Genomic DNA, 12,803 nt, shown 5'->3' with positions numbered 1-12,803 from the left:
TCAATGTAAAATCTAAAATCTCCCACATAAAAATGTAGTGGGACGATTTAGATTAAAATTACCATATTCTCTGTGCAAATACTAAATAATAAATTTTTTACTTTTATATGTACGTAAAAAAACTTCCATGTGACAATGGGGAAGAATCTCCCACATGAGCGGTTTCAAAGGCTAACAGGTATGGAGACAGTGTCAGTGAAGAAGAATCTCCAACACGAGCTGTTTCAAAGGTTAACAGGTATGTCAATTTGATAAGAAGTAGCTGAGATGGTTGAGAAGAAATGACAGAATAGTGGATGTAACCAGGTGATTTGCTGAGTAGAGTATAAAATTAGAAATTTAATTTCCTTCCTTCTTGGCCTCATTTATTACATTTCCCAGGTACTTAACTTACAACTGTTAAGAATTCTCATCAGCTAGGTCTATATCCTAGACTTTAAACAAACACATTTTGCAAAATTCTTACTAGGTAGTACATTGTATCTAAATACACATTTTGGTCCCCATTTAATCTGTAAGTCTAATTCAGTGGAGCTAAAACCTCCTAAATCAGTACCAACCATCCTTACATAGTTGTGTTACCTAGACAACTTAGAAAACGCTGCCATGTACGATTATTATTATTCAATGATAAACATTTTTCTGTTGTAAGAAACAAAACAACTGTCAAACAATTTTCTGTGCAGAACATTAACAGTAATAGTGCATCAACTTAACATATGAGGCTCTAAAGAGCCTGAATTGCTCACCTGTCTCAATAAACAACATTCTATTTTTGTAAAAGCAGCCATGTTTTTACTTAGACAAAAATTCCTAAGGTTCATACATAAGGAACAATCATACCAATTTTCATTTAATTCTGTCCAGTAGTTTCAGAGGAGAATTTTTTTTCAGTAATAACATTAAAATAGCAAAAAGATCTTGAAAAAGTGGCAATAACTCCAACATGGTTAAACAGATTTAGGTTGATTATGATCTGTTTCAAAGAAATGTGTATTTTGATGAAAATGGCATTTTCTGGTCATAGTTTCCATTTTCTCATAAAATCTGTGTAGGATATTGGTAATCTGGCTATATTTTAAAAGGTGCATTGTACAAGATATTATGGAAAACAACATAGCAACAAGATTTGTAAGAGTAAAACTGACTCAAGCCTAACGTCACTGTTTGGGATATTCAAAGTACTAAAATGGTCATACATCACAGACTGAGAATCACACAGAGATGAAATAGGCATGATATTAATCGTTGAAATCTAGTCTTTTTTCATAAATAACAATGCATTTAACTACTACATTCCTAGAACTATCATGGATATTAAATTGGTATGAAAAGCTTAAATGGTCATTTTAAGTATTTTAGGAAAAATATCACATGAGCATGATATAAAAATTGGCATTTCTCTGTAGTCCTATATCTGATTTTGATCATTTTAGTCTTATTAGACATGCACTACCACAAACTTTCATAAAATGTAAAAAAAAAAAAAAAAAAAATTATATAAAAACATAAGAAATTTTCAAAGTCTCACTTACACCTTCAAGGTCAAATGGCCACCCCCTAAATAGTACCAAAAAACACACTAAACATACCTCTATGCATTACAAGAGCATAATGTGTGTGTATGTTGATGAAACCTATTCAAAATAAAGCTGAGGATGTGTACTTTAAAATCATATTTGTAATTTTCTACAAAAATGAATGAATATTGTTTACATGCGTGAGTAATTTGCCTCCATGCTGTCAGTTAGCAGAAAAGGTATTGTTTATTCAAGTCAACTTTGTGAAAAATTTCTAAAATCACCATACCATTACTACAATGATTTTGAAAGCCTTATTTTCAAACCTTCCCAATGGTATGCAACATTTAGATGTCACTTGTCCTGGGAATTCAAAGTGAAACTTTGAAAATTACTTTTTTAATAAGTATAGTAATGGAAATGTTACAAGTGGCTAATGAGACCTTACATGCAAATCTCAACACAGATAGATCTCATCATGCTTAACATTTCACCCTATGTCAAAATGACGAAAAATGTTACAGTTTTGGAGATATGTGCTAAAAACTTTTCTAACATCTATATTCTATTTTTATTAATGGTGGCCATGTTTTTCAATGGATCAAATATCCTCACATCACATCTATGATGAACACTGTTAGAAACATTCATACCTAGTTTGGTTTTAATTGGTCTGGTAGTGTCAGAGGAGAAGATTACATCAAAATAGCGAAAAAAACATCCAGAAAGGACGATAACTTTAACATGGCTATGCAAATGGAAAACTTGACCACAGATAGATCTCATCACACTTAACACTTTACTCTAGGTCAGAATTTGGTTAAACCTAACAGTTTAGGAGATATACGCGAAAAAACTCCTGTCTGACCCCTATGTTCTATTTTTGGTAACAGCAGCAATGTTTTTTTGATGGATTAAAAATCCTCACAAAATTCTATGCAGAACATCCTATGAAACATGTATACCATGTTTGGTTCTGATTGGTCTGGTAGTGTCAGAGGAGAAAATTTTTGAAAAAAAAACTCTAAAAATAGCAAAAAAATTCAAAAAAGTGCAATAACTCCAACATCATAAACAGTTTACATGAAAATTTTGATATTATCATACTGAACATTTTTCCTACATCCGAATTTAACTATACCTGCAAAAAACTTCTCTCTGAACATTTCTGTCAAAGAATCAAAAATCCCCAAATCAGTTCCATGCAAAACAGTCTAAGAAACATTCAAACCAAGTTTGGTTCTAATTGGTCAAGTAGTGTCAGAGGAGAAAAAGAGTTAGCAATGAGAGCAGACGACAACAAGGGATGCCAAGTGATGGCAATAGCTTACATGTACATGGCCCTTATGGTGAGGTGAGCTAACAAAAGGAAGAAGATTAAACAGCTAACATAGATCTCCTACCTTATCCTTACTTCTATTGTCAATACATTATTATCTGCAAGATAGCTACCTGTGATAAAATTAAATCTCCATCAAACCACAAATCTAATTCATGCACAATAAAATCTGTCAAATTATCATCCATAAAAACAGCTTAAAACATATCAAAATTTGTGGAACATTACACATACACAATTGTAAACTTTGAAATAACAAACATATAATATTTACCTTATATTCCTTTGTCGTAGTGATTTGCCGCCTAAAATGTCGCTATGTTTGCTGAGCCATGGTAAAGGGGCTGTCCCTGATACAAAAGCCGTCTTCCTCTATTGACACAGCCTATAATAGATGCACAGCAATGTTGTTTACGTTTTAACATTACAAATGCTACATTATTGATAGATTTTTTGTGACAAAAGAATTCTTGTCACAAGTTTGGTTGCTCTCAAAGGAATAGGCTTGAAGTGAGAAGAATCCTTTATTCTAGCTAAAAGATGAACAATGAATATTGAGTATCCATGAGAAAAGATTTTTTTTTAGATTTGGTTTCCATTATACAAAGTAAAAGATCTAAAATCCATAATAAACAAAAGTAAAGCTTAAAATAGTAGATCTACTGGTAATACATTTATATGTAACTTAATGGCATCATTTACATAAAACTATCTAGAGACTCAGAATAACTGAATTGCTCATGCATCTAGAATTACACATATATTCCCAAAACAGAGCTTTCCAAAACTTAAAGAATCCCTAGATTTACGATCATTCCTGACCAACTTGGTTCATTAATAAAGTGAAATGTGAAGGTTCACAGAAATGTAACTGTAAAATTAATTTAGAATATTACAACACCAATTTTGTTCATTTAGGAGAACCAAAAAATTTACATTTCAAGCTTTTCCAAAAAGTCTTGTAGGTAAGTAGTTCAAAGTATAAAATGGCAGCAGTGAAAAGATTTTTACTGACAACATAACCACTCCTGTACCTTTGATAAAAGTTAGCTAAAGACTGAGAACAAGGTACTACCTTTAAACCACAACCTTCCAGGAGCCTGAATTGCATACCTGGTTGAATTTTTTGCCTTTCAAGGGCAGTAACAAGAGGTCATCCTACAATGATGATCCAATTGAAACTTGTTTAGCATTATGGTAAAGATCAAATCATCAATTAAAAAGTTTTTAAGATATTGGCTAAAAACTGCTAAACCGTAATTTTTAACCATTCAAGGACAATAACACTAATAAATACATTATGTTGTTTTCCTTACATCAACCTAATGACAATGTTGTAACCTAATTGTAAAGATCATGTCATAATTTGAAAGTTTTTTCTATGGCTAAAGCCCAGTGCAGGTTCGATCTTAAAAGAATAGGCCTGCAGCAGCCCTAAGCTTTTTGTAAAAGACGACTAAATGGGGGATAGGGCGCTCTACCCACAGAGCAAATGGGTTGTGTTCCCCCAGGTGATGGAAGGAGGTACCCAGGCATGCTACATGCTGGAATCGTCAAGCCATAATAAAGAAACCATGACTGAAAACCAACACGTGTAATGTGTTGGGAAAGATATCACATTCCTCGTACATTAAAGAACCAAGCTGTGGTCTGCCTCAGGAGGCTTAATTGCCTGATTCTATCCCCTTCTCCCTATTTCCAGTGGCTATCAAATTTTGTTGACCCTATTATCCTTGTATCCTATCCCATTTTTTATTTCATCATAATTTAATGTTCACTGTATCATCCATTTCACATTCATTGCCCAGATATAGCTGAAATATTGCTGCTTGAGCATTAAATACCATTCAATCAATCAATTAATCTATGGCTAAAAACTGCAATGAAACATCATTTTAGCCTTTCAAGGGCAACAATTCTATCAAGGAGGCTCATGTTCTATGGCCGCAATGTTTCTTAATGGATCAAAAATCCAAAAGCAAATTTCATGCACACACCCCTAAGAAACATTCATGTCTACTGTCATTAACATCTGCCAAGTAGTTTCTGTGAAGATGTTTGAAAAATTTGTTTACAGACGATAACATTGACAATGAAGCCAACTGTGGCATGTGGTCTGATGAGCTTAATAAATATAACACAGTATAGTTTTGCTCTTTTTTACTTAATATCTTTCTACTAAGAACAAACGAGTCACAATTTCAATTTTGGATACAGTTTTTCGAATGCCACCTAGATCACAGTCTTGGGCCAAACAGGAAACCGATCTACTATCAACTGACTTGCATTTCCATAGAATAGGGCCTATAGGTCAAAGGAAAAAAAGCTTAACTATACTGACTGGGATGAAAACAAAAATTTTTGATACTTAACATAAAAATAGTGCATTAATATAACATAAAGTGATACCCTGCCATATATTGGTGAAAAAGGGGGGGGAGTTGCAAAATGACCCTACTCAAAAAATACATTATGGATTTTGCTGAATTTAAATGTCAACAATACACCTTCATTTGCATGTGAAGATTAATAAAACTTAAGTAGATTTTTTTTCAACTCAAGGATAACAACTCAAATAGACAATATAGAAAATAATATTGGCAAATAATTCAACTAAACAGGAACTAAAGGCTCAAAAGAGCCTGAATTGCTCACCTGGTTAACCATTCGCTTATTTGAATAATTTGAGGAAGGAGACAGGCTAAGTTAAAATCAACTGAATTGTCAACTGCAGGAAATGCTTTTAATAGTATTTTCATCACCTGAACCAGAATTTTGCTAAAGGCAACTATAATTATTTTCACAAAACTGTCTTCTGACCCCTATGTTCCATTTTTAATATACCCAGCTATATCTATTCACGGATTAAAAATCCCAACATTCATTTTGAGCACAATACACTAAAGAACTAATAAGCTTATTTTCATTAAATGATCCTCAATGGTTTTAGAGAGGATGATTTTCAAAGTTGTAGTTGAACATGTGAAAAAAAAACACACAAAATGTACCAAGGGCCACAACTCCTACATCAGTCAATGAATGGTTTTGAAAATTTCGGCATAGGTTCGTTTTATGATGCTCAACATTATTACCCCTGCCAGAATTTTGCTACAGGCAACAGTTTTTGAGTTATTTGCAAATACTGCCTTTTGACCCCTATGTTCTTTTCTCAGTAATGACAACCATGTTTTCTCATGAATCAAAAATCCCAAAGGCCATTTTGTGTGGGTTACCCTAAGAAAACCATATGCCAACTTTCACTGAATTCAGTACAGTGGTTTTTGGGAAGAAGATTTTCAAAGTTAAACATGCGAAAAATGCCCAAAAAAAACTGTTTCAGGGGCCGTAACTTCTACATCAGTTGACGAATCTTTTTTGAAAATTTCGGCATAGGTCCTCATTATAATGCTGATCAATATAACCCCCATGTCAGAAACTTGCTAAAGGCTACGGTTTTTGACTTATTTGCAAAAAAACTGCCATCTGACTCCTATGTTCTATTTTTAGTAACTGCGGACATGTTTTTTTCATGGACCAAAATCCCAATGTTTATTTCACGCAGAACATCCTAAGGAACAATCATACCAAGTTTTAAACCTGTCAGCCTAGTAGTTTCAGAGGAGAAGATTTTTTAAAATTTGTCCACGACGAGGACGGACGCCAGGTGAGCTAAAAAGTACGGAAAACTATAAATTCACTGAAATTTTCTATGTCCAAGGGCAGTAACTTCCGTAAAAATCATTCAACCGTAACCAAAGATGAACTTTATCTGTAACTTCTCATAGTAAGACATACACACAAAATTTACAATCAATTGGTGAAAGCATTACAAAAAAAAGTACGGAAAACTGTAAATTCACTGAAATCTTCTAAGTCCAAGGGCGATAACTTCCGTATAAATCATTCAACCATATCCAAAGTCAAAGTTAATCTGTAACTCTTCATAATAAGGCCACATACCAAAAACAAACTTGTTTGGTAAAAGCAAAACAAAAAAAAGTGTGGAAAACACGAACGGATGCCCGGCATTTCCATGTCCCCTAGCAACAAGTCGCAGGGGACAAAAAAATATTGTACGGTAGATCATACATATATTTACATATGTTTGCTTTTTTTCCGTCATCTTGCAAAAATCATACATCTTTTTAATATTACAAAAAAAAATTTCTTTCTTGAAATAAACTGAATGAAAGAATGCCACTGAAGTATCCTTTATATGAATTCATAAGAAAGTCAGCTTTTTAATATTTACCTACTGAATCCATATAAAATGTTGTAAAACATGCCTTTTTTAATGTAATGCACATTCTTTGAGAAAAAGCTAGGGAAATCTATATACTTGAAATATCAGGTATGATTTAACCAAGCACCTGGTTTTTGTTCACATCATACAAATTACAACCTAGGTACATTTATATGCATAAAAAAGTGACTCTTACTATTACACGTAAAATGTATACAACATGTACCTATGATGTACTCTTATGCTCTCCAAAGAAAATCAGAAGATTAGTGTAAAAACCCACTGCAGCTGCCCAACAAGGCATTTCTAAATTCATCAGTATACTCCAAGAAAAGATTTCATACAAAGAACACAGTACATATTGAATGTTTTACAGACAATAACAGTAAGTCTTAGTGTCAGAAAGTACACTTCTTTTTACTCATAATAGAAATGTATTCAGGCATTTCAAGGTTCGGTAAGGGAAAAATTTGGCCTCAAAAACTGTCTTCAAGAAGAAAATTTTATGAAGTTTCTCCAACTCTTCAAATGTATTTAATAGTTGATTTGATTGGTTTCTATGGTAATAATTTGAACATAAACAGTCATAAAGGCCCATCAAACTTGGCTGAAATTGGAAAAATTTGTTAAAAAGCCTGGAAAACAAAAGAATTTGTGCAATTTTTCACTCTTTTAACAATGGCCACAATGCGTGTTCATTCTCATGCTTCATATATTTTGTGTATAATTTTCTGTTACAACTCATGTAAAAATATGTTGAGTGAACAAATGTGTGGCCACTTCCATTCCACTTTACCATCTTAAAAATTACAGAAATGTTAAAAGTTAAAGGTTTTTGTTACATAATTGCATACTGTTATTTCTGGAATAATGTGATAAATCTCATCAGAAACAGCTAGTATTCAGTGTTTGAGACCATTTTAATATACTTTTATTATCTAGAAATCAGCTTTAATCAAATTTTCAAAAATGCACAAATTATTAAGCCAAAAAGAAGTCCATCAGAACTTTCTCCTTTCACACCTGTTACATGTAACTTACAAAAAAATATAATTGCATAGGACCTCAAAAACAAAACCTTTCTTCAACTTACCCTTGAAATAACTTCTACTTATATGCATTACAAATGGCAAAAAATTTAGAATGCATAATTTTTTTTTTCAAAAATGTACCTGAATGGGTAAAACAACACTATAACATTGTTTAAATTCCTTGGTTTTCAGCAAGAACAATATTTTCGTGTTCCTTTGTCTTAACAAAAACGTAGGCATTAGAAAAGAAATATAGTATTTCGGTATTTTCTTATAAAATAATAGTTTCCTTTAATTATATATTTTTTTCAGACAATCAGGTAACGCAACAATTAACAGGAATCAACTGTATAAAGGTGATGGTAAAGCAGGCCAAAGAAATAAATATTCTAAATAGGAACTGATGAACCAATAAAGCTGACCAATATGGCAGGTATGTCAAATTTGGTATACCAATGCATGTACCAGGTGCTACTGAACATAAATTTGCCTGTTACATGACTCAACATAACAAATATTATGGAATTCACATTTTTGCTGGTCGCAGGACAAATGAAGAGCTGCACTATGAGTGCATGATACACCTGTATGTTGAGCAGAAAAACAAAACAAAAAAAAAAAACACCTCCCTTTCTATGAAAAAAAAATCCAAAAATTGAAAACATGAAACTGAAATTTTACAGAAAATAAAAGGGAATCACAATGGAACAAACAATATCTAAAAGTTTTGTGGCATTTGCTGAAAATATTTTTCAATTTCTGTTAAGGTGCAAAAACAGAAAAACTACAATGCTTTTCTAAGTACCAAAAATCGAAATCTTATAGAAAACAAAAGGGAGTCTATGACCATGGATACAAGGATTATTCTTGAGTTTTGTGGTACATGTATTTCCTGAAAGCACTTTTCAGTTAAAGCTGAAAACAGAAAAACATCCCCCTCATAATAACAACCATAATACAAGTATGTCCCATTAAAATTGGTGGGCGTATAAAAACAGGGTAAGTTGGCACATTTTGATTTCGGCACAGTGCCAGATGCCAACAAAAGGAAAAAAATTGGAACTTAGGCTTTTTTTCACATACATGTTTAAAACCTTGTTACTGTAAATCAACTACTCAATGCAATTACAAAATGATCAGAAAAAATACTAAATGAAGGCAAGACATTACAATGAATATCTATAATTCTAAATATGAATTAATGAACATGCACGAAGCTGACATCAGGCATCAGAAGGAGGAGATCATCAAAATTTAACAACGTTGTGACTTCTGATTAATTTTGTAAAAAATGCTTCACATATTTTTTTCAGAAAAAAGTTTAAATTATTAAAATGAAATATTGATTTTGTAAAAATCTTTACTTAAGCATCCAGTAGCATGTTTTACAAGAAAGGCATTACTTTAAATGATAGTTAGATTATAAAAGTATAATGCACTATTTGAACATACATAATATGTACATTTGTACATGTGAAATAGATGTAGGTTACTAATTAACCAAACACAAATTTTTTTTTCAGCTTGAAGACATACATGTACATTTGTATATAGTTTGGGCAAGCACTCACTACCTACAAAATAGGAGTAGTGAACTCTAAACTTGTGTAGATCGAGACAATAAAATATATTATAGTACACATGAAGCTACAAATATTGCACATCAGCTAAATGCCTTAACATGTTACCTAGAATTTGATAAGGGGACATTGTAGGCAAAACATTTTATAATAATCTTTGGATACCGATTTAAATTCACAAACCAAACAAAAAATTTCATAATTTTAAAAAAATCAATTTCTTTCATTCTCATACATGTATACCTTTGTGTAATTTTCGCAAGTGGCTTTTTAAAACTGGGAAGGCGGCTGAAAACTTTTTACATGTATATGTATGCTTCAGACTGTACTTGCATTGATATGATACTTTTTTGTTCAATTCTTCATGAGCAGAAACTTGGATATAAGATGTCCTTGTGAACAAAAAAAGAATCATCATTTTTGAGTGGTAATGTACTCTAGGTAAGATGAAAGTTAAAAATTGATTTTAGATAAAGTCAAACAAAAAACTGACCTGACTTTTGCTGTACAATTTTTTCATCTGCAAAAAAATGACAAAATAAACAAACACCTGAGTTTTAACTGATAGTCTGAATCACCTACTTTGTAGAGTTCACCTTTATACATGTAGGGAACATCTCAAAACATTACATCAACCTAGTTTATTATGGCACAATCTGCAGAATTTGATAAAGAATTGTGACCAAGTGGGGCTCGATAGCAATTAATGGTCCAAAGAAAACATTAATATGGAATTACTTTTAATTCAGATTCAGAAGGCATTGAAAAGATCTACAAAATAAGGACAAAGAGACATATAAATATGCACACAAAACAAATTAATTATCAAATATATGCGAATTATAGAACACTATTGCAAATATTCACACAAATGATATCAGTCAGATTGCATTTGCATGTTCAAAACAGACTGAACACATAAATAGAGCACAACTCAACAATCAAGCAGTTAAATGTAATCACTACTCACTATAACAAGGTACCTTAGCATCAAATCAATTAAACTGACTAAATGATATTCAAAATCAAAATAAAAAAAAAATTAAAATGAAGCTTGCTAAAAGCTCGAACTTGCAAAATGCCAGTACGAAAAATGAAAAGTTTATGGAAAAATGAGTGTCATAAATACCTTATCTGCTGGCTATAATGCTTTCAAATATGTACATCTTGGCCTTCTAATTCCACACTGAAATACTGTACAAAACTCTGAGTATTTATACCAAAATAAAATACTACTCACGAGTGGAAAATTCAGGACATCCAACCCCCAAGTATAATTTAACCAGTAAGTCAGTGAGCAGATTTTAGGCACAATGTTAAGTAGATGCAAAATGCAATGAAGCATATCGTAACTCAGACCACTGTAGAGAACAGATCAAATTTAAGAAATGAAATATAATGGAAAACATAATTATTAAACTAATAAAAAATCAGCTTGTCCACAGAATACACAGCAAATTCAAATTAAGATTCTAATATTCTAAAAACAGAAAATGATTTTTAATTTGAATTATATTGACAAGTCAAGCTATGTCTTAAATTATTCCAAAGTGAACATGTTAGTCTGTAGTCAGGGCAGAAATTGTTGTGAACTAAAACAAACATATGTCCAAAGGTGATGATAAACAGAACAAAAATTCTGAGGGAGCTAGCAGTTTTGGTAAATAAATATCATGGCCTAGATAAATTTGGCAATAACTATTCTGGCCTCCACTACCCATTTCAACGATACACTGGAGGATTGACTGATTGATTGATTGTTGGGGTTTAACGCCCGAGCAGCAATATTTCAGCTATATTCAGGCGATGAACATGAAGTAGATGATAAAATGAACATGAAATGATGATGAAATGAAAAATGGGATGGACACAAGGATAATGGGGTTGACAAATTTTGATTGCCACTGGAAATAGGGAGAGGTGGGTAGGGTCTGGCAATTTAGCCTCCTGTGGCAGAGCCCTATAGTTCCGGAAGAATACCACAGTAGGTTTCTTTAACACGCGAGGAACGTAGCATCTTTCCCAACACGGTGCACCACTATGGTTTGTGGTCAGGTTTTCCATATTATAGCCTGACAACCCCAGCATATAACACACCAGGGGTACCCCATTCCACCACCTGGGGCACACAACCCAGTTGCTCTGTGGGCACAATGCTGGGGGGCTAGGGTTCTGAGCACTATTTAGTTGCCTTATACGGCAAGCTTAGTGCTGCTGCAGGCCTGTTCTTTTGACCCCCGGACCTGCATGGGGCTACACTGGAGGAGGCACACATAATATACACACTGAACCTGGTGTGTTGGGGCAGGGTTGCATTTTCAGATGAAAAGTCTGAAATGGGGTATATGTATAGTTTTATCATCTTGTCTTAAGAGGGGTCAGATTTGACTGTCTAAAATCCATCTGAAATGGGGTGACCTTTATTTGAAGAAAGCAAGAAATAAAGAATATATTATATCACAAGATTTGATATGTTATTAAACGTATACATCATTACATTGCTCCTCTGGCATATGTAGATGTAGATCAATAAAAAAATTTTTGGAATGGGGCCAGGGATTTGCACAGCGTCAATTTTCACAGAAATTAGTAGTGGTGTTATCAGAGAGGTTAATTACACAGATTTTCTGTGTCATATATATATATTATAAAGCAGGACTTGTAGCAAGTCTACAATTACCGGTAATTTCCTTTTCTTATCTTATAAATCACAATTTACATTTGTATAAAAGGGAAATTTGAATTTCCCATGACTAAGGTGCGACAATGATCAGTTGAGCTGTGACGTCACATTGTCCATTTGTAAAGTTAAAGTAAACATGTAGTTGATTGTGATGACAGAAGAAAGCGCAAATATGGGACTTTTCGTCAATAATTTCAACCCAAAATATACATATACAGAAGAAGAGATTATTGGGGCACAATGTGTAAGCAAATATCAGACAACATTGATGAACAGCACAATTTGCAGCTAGAAGACAAGTGACAAGTATTCAGAAGAAAATCTAAATGTCTACTTCCAAAGCATGTTCATGTTGATAGTCAAGAACTGTTTGGATATTTATCTTTCATTTTCTCATTTGTGAAATC

The 12,803-nt window shown here is 32.8% G+C and overlaps 1 protein-coding gene and 1 long non-coding RNA gene across 6 annotated transcripts in view; one reads left to right on the top strand and one right to left on the bottom strand.

The window, feature by feature from the left end:
* The window catches only part of LOC148614883 (excitatory amino acid transporter-like), a 69,122-nt gene extending 58,885 nt beyond the window's left edge, over nt 1-10,237 (bottom strand). Inside the window, exons 1-2 of one of the 5 annotated variants that reach the window (XM_088589368.1) lie at nt 10,207-10,237; nt 3,134-3,244 (exon numbers count right to left, since the gene is read on the bottom strand). The gene's annotated coding sequence lies outside the window, so the exon portion shown is untranslated. The other 4 variants (XM_088589376.1, XM_088589369.1, XM_088589379.1 and 1 more) reach the window with 4 other exon arrangements.
* On the top strand, nt 5-8,566 carry LOC148614884 (uncharacterized). Its single transcript, XR_015923790.1, has 2 exons — nt 5-238; nt 8,446-8,566. It is a non-coding gene; the product is annotated as an uncharacterized LOC148614884 (long non-coding RNA).
* Nucleotides 10,238-12,803: the final 2,566 nt, after the last annotated feature.

Source organism: Perna viridis, chromosome 6, assembly GCF_037379345.1.
Source record: "Perna viridis isolate PV_CMFRI_1.1 ecotype Kerala chromosome 6, ASM3737934v1, whole genome shotgun sequence".
NCBI classification, from domain to species: Eukaryota; Metazoa; Mollusca; class Bivalvia; order Mytilida; family Mytilidae; genus Perna; species Perna viridis.
The sequence above is the reverse complement of the archived record's forward strand: the minus strand, read 5'-3'. Positions and strand labels throughout refer to the sequence as shown.